This window comes from Salvelinus fontinalis, chromosome 30 (genome assembly GCF_029448725.1).
Source record: "Salvelinus fontinalis isolate EN_2023a chromosome 30, ASM2944872v1, whole genome shotgun sequence".
Taxonomy (NCBI): domain Eukaryota; kingdom Metazoa; phylum Chordata; class Actinopteri; order Salmoniformes; family Salmonidae; genus Salvelinus; species Salvelinus fontinalis.
The window spans coordinates 37,554,705-37,566,159 of record NC_074694.1 but is presented as its reverse complement, the minus strand read 5'-3'; positions in this window follow the sequence as shown (position 1 = coordinate 37,566,159).

Here is an 11,455-nt window from a genome sequence, read left to right as displayed (position 1 = left end):
TGCTGGCCTTCTAGGCAGAGTTCCTCTGTCCAGTGTCTATCTTCTTTTGCCCATCTTAATCTTTTATTTTTATTGACCAGTCTGAGATATGGCTTTTTCTTTGCAACTCTTCCTAGAAGGCCAGCATCCCGGAGTCGCCTCTTCACTGTTGACCTTGAGACTGAGTACGCCTAAGTAGATATTCCATAAAAAATCTGCCGTTTCCAGCTACAATAGTCATTTACAATATTAACAATGTCTACACTGTATTTCTGATCAGTTTGATGATATTTTAATGGACCAAAAAATAGCTTTTCTTTCAAAAACAAGGACATTTCTAAGTGACCCCAAACTTTTGAACAGAATGTGTATATATATATTTGTGTGTGTAGTTACCCTTTAATTCAAGCGCACAAAGCACTGTTGTTTAGTTAGAGGTGTTTCTGTAGCATATGAGGTGAAGCAAAACAAAATGGCCACTGAATTGATGCAAATAATAATGATATAATTCTGCCAAGTAGGCATAGGCTACTTCGTAGCTAGTTCAAATGTTATTGAGAAGGGTATCTACCAGAGTACGGTTAGGCCTATCATTAGCATCTCTATATTTTTCCTGTTCCTTAATCGTTTGAAACCTGGGCTTTTTACGTAATTTTTACGTAATATTCCTGTCGTTCAGGGCAGGTTAGCGCCACCTGTTTAGCTAAAAAAGTCAGATGAGAGCAGATACAAATTCATTGCTTTAACTAATTATGACAAATGTTAAGAAAATGTTGAGCAATGTCATAAAGTCATGACTTTTCAAATAAGTTACATTGGCTGACAATTTGTTAGCTACGTTATCCTTACGAACTGCATAGCATTACTACAGTATGTACCATTAGTTACCTAACGTTAGTTGGCTACTACTACTACATCAAACTTGCCAGGCAGTATATTAACTACTGTATCTTATATCTAACTAACTACCCATTGTTTATTGACTTGATTATTCACATCATTCTTAGCTAAGTGGTATAGTTGTTGTGCGTTTCGCTGGACATTATTAATTCTGGCTATCTACTCCGATTTCAGAGCACTCTTGTCTGAGTGTGCCAGAGCGCAGAATAACTGATGAATTTCAGAACAGTCAACACCTGTTGAATATGGGTGGTGTCAGTAAATGTTGGCCAAAAAAAGCATAGTTAAATTGTTGCCAGCAGCACAATTACAGTCACCAACTCTAGGGATAACATGAAAACAGCCGAACCAGCTCTGTTAGGGCGAGTAAAATGGTCAGAGTGAGGTGTTCTCTCGCTCGGATCAACCCTACTCCTCGGCCAGAGCATTCAGTGTGTGTGCTGTACTAATGGACAATCTGACAACGCTCTGGATTTATGAATGCCCAGAGCACCCCCTGCACTCCAGATTGAATTTACGAACACACCCGAAATCGAAAAATGTCTAGCTAGTCATTTGTTATGCTAACAAGCTAGCAAGAGGTTGCATAGCAACAGCATCAACTTCCGGGGGACAGGCGAAGCGCTAGTACACTCAACTGAAACGAAACCATTCGTTTACAGTATACTAAAATGAACTATTAGTATATAGTATGTAGCATTAAGTATGTAATATACAGTATGTTAGTATGGGTATTCCAACACAGCTATGGTCTATTTTTTTGCTTTCCTGAGTAAGGCAGCTCCAAAATGCAGATGTTTCAGTCTAGCTCAGTGCTTTCTGTGGTGGGGCAGCCAGCGGAAAATACGGAGCGTAGGGGTTCGTCATGTTCTCTAGTTGCGCCGTGATTGGCTCAGTGTGCTGTCACTCATGGGTCAGTGTCTCACCGCAAAATCTACAGGGAGATCTCGAAAAATTCAAGCTCATTGAGTGCTGCCATAGAGTTACATTAGAAGTGCCCATCCAAGAAGGCTCAAGGTCATTGACCACAGATAAAATTACGTCAAATCACGTTATATCTACCATAGCTTTGATTGGACTGTTCATGTCAACATCATTCTTTCAAAATCTTAGCAAGCAGTCATCATCATGAATCCCGTCGACAATCTACTTGCAAATCCTTTTCAATCGTTGTCATATGAAGAGAAATTATAGATAAAGAGTATCGGTACTCATTGGCAATTGGACATGAACATTGCACAACAAGTTGTAAATTGAAAATTCAACAATGAGTGGTTTTGAAGGAATGAATGGCTAACTGCAGGGGTTGCAAAGCAATCACTAGCCTGCTATACAGTGGAGTGGGTGTGTGGTCCAAGTCTGGGTTTAAGGGTCTCTTTTCCAAGCTTAAAAGGATAAACATTCTTGCTGTCGATCCAGCATGACTTCTGCCGCGTTCAAAACAACTGGAAACTCTGAACTGGGAAATCTCATACATCAGTGAGTTCAAGACAACTGGAGGAAAAAAACTCAGAAGCTCCGACTGGGAAAATACATTTTAAACAGTCATTCAAATCGGAATTCCAAGTCGGGAACTCTGGCCTCTTTCTAGAGCTCCGACATGAAGATCACTGACGTCATGATTCAACCCAGAGTTCCCAGCTGTCTTGAAAGCAGCATGAATCCAGAGAATGTCAGACTTTGATGACAAAGTTTGATTACAAAATTTGCCCACAAGGACCGCAGTGCCACCTTCCTGTTCAAATGAGCACAGCACAACAAGGTGATTCCAAAAAATGTATTGTATGCTGCTGCATAAATTATGTAATATACCAGGGAGATATGTATACCGGTACTGTAGCTAAAAAAGTAATACTAAGTGCATGTTGTGTAATAAGCTGTTAGTAGCCCATGTGCCTTACCCTAATAATTTGGTCCCTTTCCCCCTTATAATGTATCCTACTGTTCTAACTTGGTGGTGCACATGTAGCCTATAACCTGTCTTGGAGAAATGCAATCATTGACTATTGTAAGAGCTTTCATTGTCTGCTTATATGCCCCCTTTATTTATCCTAAAGTTCTGACTTGGTGTGCAGGGACAACACTGTAAGAACTCCCGTGTTCTGAATTATATGGCTGTACATTTCAAAAGTGCTGAACAAATAGTTATATTGACTATGTCCGTCTTAGCTGGCTCATTAATGTCTTAATCGAAATTGTGGATTATCCGTTCGTCATCCCCTTATGCCATAGTTTGTGCATCTCAATTACCAGTAGAAGCCACATTTGTTCAAGCAAGTCAGCCATATCAGCTATGTTTTTTAAAAAGTTAGTAAATGAGGCTGAATGAACTGTTTTGCTGCCAGACAAGGCTCCGCTGATAACCAGGTGTAGCGGTGGTAAGGATTCACTCCATGGTGCTGAAAAGAAAGCTCTGCTGTTGGGACAGTTTTATGTAGGCCGTAGACAGTTTGTGGGCATCCTTGTCACCGTTATAGTGCAATGTATTGTTTACTCAATGCTAACTGAATAAACAAGTGGGTATAAGGCGTATACCCTCCGCTACACCACTGACTGGGTGGGACTCTTGTATGGGCGTTTATGAATTCAGCTTGAAATATCTTACAGTACATTCCAGGACAAGCTGAGGAAACATGGGCAAGTTTGACATGGATTGATCCAACTGAGGTCAGTCCCACAAGAGATGGGGTGTATTCTGGAGGCATCATAGTATAAGTTACAAAATGAGTTATCCAATCTGACATCACTTTATACAAGCAGGGGAAAAGTTAATCCCTGTACCTCTTTGACCTTGTTATTGTTGAAAATAGGATGTATTGGTTTTGGCTGAGTGATTGCCTGTGTTTACAAGCCACAGCACTGTTTACAGTGTGGAGTCCCTCCCAACAGTGTTGCTGGACAGTCTAGTATAGTGAAGTTCAAACATGGAACTTGGTGACCCACAGGGGTGCACATATTTGTTCTAACCCAGTACTAGCTTGTCAGATTCAACACTCATCAAGCACTTGATTTGTTGAATCAGGTGATTCAGTGCTACAAATATGCACTCCTATGGGTTTCCCAGGAATAGTGTGTTGTGGTAGTCTGGCTCCTCTGGAAGAGGTGTGGCAGGGCCATGGCAGAGAGCACCCCCTCTCCCCAGTGTTCAGGAAATGCCTCTGGGTTATAGGTCCCGACGGCTAAGGAGAGGGCTGGGGGAAACCACAAGCTTAACAGTCTAACCATTCAATTCATTCATCGGTTATCAGTATACTGTTTGAGCGATTATGGGTACATGAACTGAAATTTAACCAAATATACGGGTTGTCAATTGGAGTTAGGATTTAATTTAACCCTCCTGCTGTGTTCCGGTTGAAGTTCTCTCTGAAAAATGTAGTTAATTTAATCTGTCATAAGGTTCCATGACTTTGTCCACATAGGGGATCTGAACACACAAAATATATTTTGATGATTTTCATAAAATTTTGGGTGTTGTATTTAACTTTTGTACACTTGTGGTGTTCCCGGTCAAAAATGACCGGCCATTAGAAATGATTGGGTGAGACTACAATTAGTGTATAAAATTGAGTTCAGGCACATGCCCATTCATCAGGTGGACACACTTCCTCTCCCAGACCCCCACATGCATGTGTGTTTGAGCACACACACCTCACTCCCCTCCTTAGCTTCCATGGCAACCCCCACAGGAACCTTTCCCCAATAGAATCTGTCCCCCACGGGAACCACACCTGTTGGCATTCTCAAACAATCGCAACAACGTTTCAATAATATATAGAACTTTTCTCGAAGCTCTGGTATATAAAGCTTTTTTGAGGCCTTGCTCACAATCCATTCTGTGGCAGTACAATGACCAAATGATATACTGTATGTGAGGCTCTTGTTTGATCATGACACTGGTGAGGAGAGAGTCCTTGTTAAACTTTGACACAAAGTAGTCTGTGATAAATTAGCACAATGTCTCATCTGAGTATTTGTTATAGTCAAAATAATCAAAATCATTATACTGTACATTATGCTTATTTTACTCAAAAATTTGTTGCATGAACTCAGGTCAATGAGGCCTACAGGCCATAAATAGCAAATAGAAGTTCAAAACTTGTAATGTTCTCAAGAACTTAAGTTGATAAAAAGATCTAACACAACATTAGGTGATAATATATGTATTATTATGGATTTATAATCAGCTATAATGGGGCGGTCATTTTGGACTGGGAACACAGAAGGAATTAAAAATGAAACGAACACAACAGGAGTGTTGATGTCCCCAACGAAAAATGTATGTTATGGGTGCTGGTGGCATCTTTCACAGAGAGTTGGAGGACCAGGGGGCCTGTGTGTTTCCCCCCCCCCCATTCTGTTTGTCCTTGTTCGAGTTGCTGCTGCCTGGTCGACTGTGTGATTTGTCACTCCCACTCTTACCACTGTCTGGTCCATGCAAGAACAAACACATGCTACAATTATGGCAGAAGTAATCAGATGACATAGATATGCACACAAACACATACACCTAAAATACAAATATTGAGATAAGGCAGTGATGAAAAATAACCCTTTATATATTTAACAAGACAACACTTATTGGTTGGATTTACTGAATGAGAAAATGAAACCAATATGCCGAGGGAGAACAAAGCCAATAACCTAATCACCTCTGTCCTTGCAGAAGGGACTGACAAAAATTGTCTATCCTCATATAAAATGAATTCCGGATTGTCACTATAACATACATTTCCTCAAAATGTTATCAGAGGATAAGTATTTGGCACTAACTCCTGTGACTAGGGCCATGTCTGTCTCCCACACCAGATAGGCCCAATGATAGGATGCAGAGACATTAGGACTCTAATACTGTTATCTCCAACACTCCAGTGCAGATAGTTTTTCTCGATTGCTTGATTTGTCCAAACAGAATCAACTTTTTTCAAAACAAGTAATACGCAGCCCTGAACTGAAACACGTTGGTCAAAATGACACATTTCATTTGCAAAATGCATTAAGACTCTCAAAACATTCAAAACATGACACAAAATCAACTACCTCCATCAAAATATACAACTTGTTATCTAATGAAAAGTTATTTCAATCAATCGGTACACAGTGGCCCAATAAATACTAGCTACAGCTATCAATATACCCTAGCAATGTCTGTGCCATTTGTTGATACTATAATTATAGTGTGCACCATAAAGGGCAAGTAAACATATCACAGCATGGGCTGTATTATTTTTACCTAAAATTATTTGACCAAAGATGACCAATGCAGAAAGAATGTCACTCAAGAGCATGAATATCTGTCAATAAAAGGCTTTATTTGACCTTTGTAACTGAGAGCTGAACTATTGACAATCTTCCTCTAAGGGCCCCTCTCTCCCTCTCCTTTCCCTCTGCCTCTTACTTGATCCATTCTTGCAAACAGCAATCTCAGAGGTGACCTCTTTTATGCATGAATAAGGACTGATTGAACAATTGTGCAAAGAAGTTTAGCACATGTGCGGAAGAGGTTCACATTCATGGGAGTAATTTGTATCAGCTGTGACAATTTTTTTTCTTCCGTTTTTTTGGGTGATTTACTCAACTGAATTTGGCATCTTTTGTAGAGCGTTGTGTTTACTGTTTTGCAAAAATGTGCGTTGTGTGTGAAACCAATGAGAAATGACTTACAGTTGTGCTCATTGGGTTATGATGGAGATCAAATGGCAAAGTCAGTAAGAGATGGAGAGATACTGTACTCAGATAAACTCTGCAGATATGCTGTACTCGGATAAACTCTGGTAGATGGGGGGGGGGGGGGGGGGGGGGCGACATTTAAGCGCCACACCTGCACTGTCCTGAAGGCTCCTTGCCCTCTTCTGCCTGGCTGACATGTAGAGGTCACTCAGGGTGCCTGACTCGGTGAGATGAGGGCAGTGCAGCTCCCACTGGCTCCCCAGGCACTCCAACACCACGTCTGACAACCCATTGACCATAAAAAGACAGACAACACACTGAGCCAGGCGAGTTGTTGTTGTTGTTGTCTACGCTTTCTGACAGCTCCCACTGCTACGGTATCATGACCTTTCATGGCACATTTTTCCACTGGGGGTCGTCAACCTTTCAGTGAGGCAGCACCCTCCAAGCATTTCGTTGCCGTACTTTCAACATTGAAAATATTTCACTTCATTAAAAGGAGCAAAAGGTGAGCATAATAAATGAAAACCACATTCGTGGAGAGGAGACGGGGAGAGAGAGAGAGCCAGAGAGAGTAGAAAAGAGAAAGAGAGAACAGACGGATGGACGGGCAAATAAAAACCTGGTTGGTTGTTATGGACAACCCTGCGCGACAGGAGGAGGAGCAGGTCCTCTGGAGTAGCCTTGCTGGGATGACCTGGCACACTACACATACAAAGAAAGAAACATCGTAAGCGTACACAGATGCTAATTGAAAACTCAAAACTGTAGACACTTATTTCCTGTAAACACTGTGTGTGAACTCTTGTCTGTGACTTGAAAAGACAAACAAACAAACAAGGTGAGCACTTCAGAACACAACCATCGTAAATCACCCCTCCCGTCCAGCCCAAATGCTCCAAGCGTGACCATCTCATTAACTCTACAGGTGGCTCTGCCCCCTTTATGGTGGCCATTGTACTCCACACAAAAGCAGACCAAATGAAAGGTAATCATGTTCCAATGTGGCAAGCAGCCTGCTCCATACTGGTTGCATGCAGCTGGCAGCAGGCCCGTGGTGGGAGATGTGTCCCAAATGTCTGATCAACTGTCCTCCCTCTGTCTCTGCTTCTCTATGGTTGTCAGTATGTGCCCCTGTGGGCCTGGCAGCGTACCAGCGTCTGGGGCTGCTGGGCAGGCTGGTGCCTGCTGGGAGGGTAAGCTGTGGTAGGGGGGGCTCATCATGCGTGCAGGACTGTGAAGAGTCAGCTGGAAAACAGACAGAAGGAGGAGGAGGTGTGGTGAGGAGGGTGGTGATACACAGTGGGGTTTGGACTCAACAGTAACATTGTTACTGTGACAGTAACAATGGCAAACTTTTATTTTAAGTTCAGAGGTGAAATTATGATAATATAAAAGCCCCCAAATGACCAGGGTTGAAAAGCTTCTCATTTCAACTTGATCTGGTATTCTGTATCCCAATGGAACCTTTGCAAAGTATTCATAATAGTTGCATTTCTCTGTAACTGTTTCCCCTGTGACTCTTCTCTGCTCTCACAGATTCGCACAGCGTATCTGGAAGTGGTCAAAGGCCCAATTGTCTCTGGGATGGCACTGCCAGTCTCATTGGAAAAAGACAGGTGCCAATCTCCACACAACTTTGCCAGTTTCTCAACACCAGGTTGGCGTGGTTGGCACTGATCGTGTCTAGCATCCCTCCTGGTACGCACGGCTCTTGGCTGGGGTACACTGACTTTGGCCCTCCGGACACAGCATGCTACGTACAGATTTCTGCTGGCTAAGAACTCTGTGGTAACATAGGAGGAGTACCTAGAAGAACCCTGGGCCCTCTGCCAACCTGAACTAATCTCCATACTGTACCCTTCAAAACCATCTCAGGATAAAAAATGCCAACACTTCTGCCACACAGTAGACATTGTTGACCGCCACAGACACACACACATACACACACATCTGTCCTTATGGTCGTGATGGATATGTCGATGCCCACTCTCACGGCTCTCTCAGCTTATCGCGTGCCCCAGCAGGTCACTGCCAAGCGGGTGACCACAGTTGCCAGCGGTTGGCGTGGCCTGCTCGTCTCGGTTGGTGTGGCCTGCTCGTCTCTGTTGACAACCCGTATGTGACCAGGCAGACGGTTGGACACACATAACCAGTCAAAAGCGATTAGATAGATAGAAGAAGATGGGAAAAAAACGAGGACCCATATGGTTATGATAGAAATGTTAGGCCGCACATCCATGCTCCTCTCATCCCTATTCACTCCCAGTCCTACAACTAACTACCCCTGTAGTCCTACTTAGGAGTCAAATAAAAACAAATGACAAAAGTAACTATCAGCACTGGTAAGGATAACGTGGTGCTTACAACATGTCTCTTACTGTTCCCTCCAGGGACAGACCGCCTCGGAATGCCTTGAGAGGAACCTTCAACACTGACCTTATGAACAACATGATCAGGAATGTGTATTCCGTACCGTTAATAACAGCTAATCACAGAGTCATGTATTTTATCCCCCCTGACTTACATGGACTGAAAGCCATACTTTACACCCGTATGATAGAAATGGTTTCCGAAGATTTTTCCCACGGCGTTGCGCGAGCTGCATCCACACCCACCCATTGGCAATATATGTGTCGTCGTCGTCGCCCTAAAGATTCCCCTTCACACCAGCCACAGAAAAAAAGGACTGTTTGGAAAGTGTGACTTGGATGACAAAAAAAACCCCGGCAAACTCTCTCCGATATGGACAGAGAATCAAGATGTTCTACTAGCGACAGGTGATTATTACGCACGCAAGGATCGGTGCTCTGTTCCATTCCTTGATCTTTGAAATGTAATTGATCTGTGCAACCATATTATTATCATAGGGATCATGTCTCGGACTACACATTAGTCGCCGTGTCAAAAAGCCTTTCCAGTAGATGGCAGTGAACTTATTTGACTCTCAACTTCATGTCACAAACTATGTGGGCCCAACAACTTCAGTCAGGACAGAAATTAAGTGAGGGATATTATCTCCAAGTAATTCACAACTGGGTATCAATTAATTTGAAAAGAACAGAATTACCACCTATCTGGCTGAAACTTGATCAGGTCAAACAGAAGTGCACACATACCCAAATATATTCACATTTCAAACAACACGAAAAGTGGGTGTGGATAGGCCTACAATACAACGTAGTTACTGTATACAAAATGTACTTCACACATCAAAGATGTAAGAAATGATATAATGTGCAGGCTACATGTATGAATCGCAGAAGAGTCAGCCTACAAATCTATCTGGTGAATGGGCACCTACAACAGTAAATATTTATGTTTAAAACGTACTCGGCCGCCCACATGACCATAAACAAACATTTCAAAAAAATGACTGACTCTTTTTTCAGAGGAATGATACTCTGACAAGGTAGCTGGGGACGTATGTTCTGGTGGGATGCATAATTCAATGGAACTGGCCCATCAAACTATGGCTCTCCATAAAACCATCACTTATTTGATTGTAGGCCTATAGACTTCTCCAGGACAGGTGGACACATTTTCATCTACTTTATGGTCGAGTGTCTTTCATGTTAGAATGCACTTTATTTTGCGGCTAATTTTGGCTATTGATAGGGTCTTCAAGTGTTTTTTCTCTCCTTGTCACTGTAGGCTAATTGTTACTTTGGGATCTAGGCCAGCACCTAGTCAAAAGTGCCATATAAATGTAATTTGATTGATTGATTATTTATTTCAGTACCAAATTTCACTACAGTTACCATACTCATTTCATTCCACTAGCTTCGATGACACCCCCAAAGAGGACACCTCTCACCAACAGTCCAATGGTCCTTGCTATCCAGAATTGTTGGGACATCCCTACCCCATTGAAGTTCAAATTTAAAATGGTTAAGGTAAGGGTTAAAGGTCCAATGCTGTATCAAATCAATATCAAATAATTTCTGGGTAACAATTAAGTAACTTAATGTGATTGTTTGCAATTAAAATTGTCAAAAATAGCTTCTTAGCAAAGAGCAATTTCTAAAGCAACAATTTTGCTTGGACAGTCTGGGAATAACCTAATGTAGTAGTCAAAAAATACATGTCTGAAACTAGATCCCCTACATACTGGTCTTGACTTTCTCTTCTGCGCTATTCAACCAATCCAGTAAATGTGGAGGAGGAGCTAAGATGGAGTGCTGTCTTTTTCCAAAAGCAGAAGTTGTGTCACAGGCTCTCTTTCCATTTCTCCTGAAAACCAGAACATCCAGTTGTTGGGAACTCCTCTGTGATGTCACCAGGCAGGCCAAAACTACATCCCACCAAAACAGGCTGACATTTAAGGCGGTATTTTCAAACAGCTCTTATAAAGGGCATTATCATTTTCACAGTAGCCTATTATTCCAAACTCATTGTGTGGAAATATAAAACACAGAAAATCTACTTTTTGACTGCACTGGGCCTTTAAGGTTCAGGTTAGGTAAAGGTTAGGGTAGGAGTTAGGGTTTATGGTAGGGGCGTCCCAATGATCCCGGAGAGCACTTTCCATAGTCCAATGAAATAAGAAGTTGTTCAGGTGTTCTCGGCTTTCAAACCAATCACAAGGAAGAATAGTGCTTCGCAGCGATAGTTCTCCGTCACATTCAAAGATCTCTCTTCCTGATTGGACCACACTGTACTTGCGGTGATGTGACAGTGAGGGGGCTCGATTAATCTCGTCCGGGCGCGCGTGCTGGCGTATTTTGCACCGGCTGAAAGTTGATTCATTCGATTTGGAAATGGGCTGCCTCCCGGCCGTGATCCAGGTACCCCGCTCTGTACGACGGGCTCAAAACAAAAGTGACGTAATTAAGGACGTGTAGTAATTAGTAGGATTCTGTTTTCCCATGCAAAAGTGATTTGCTTAGACAAAAATGCGTTGTCTGCT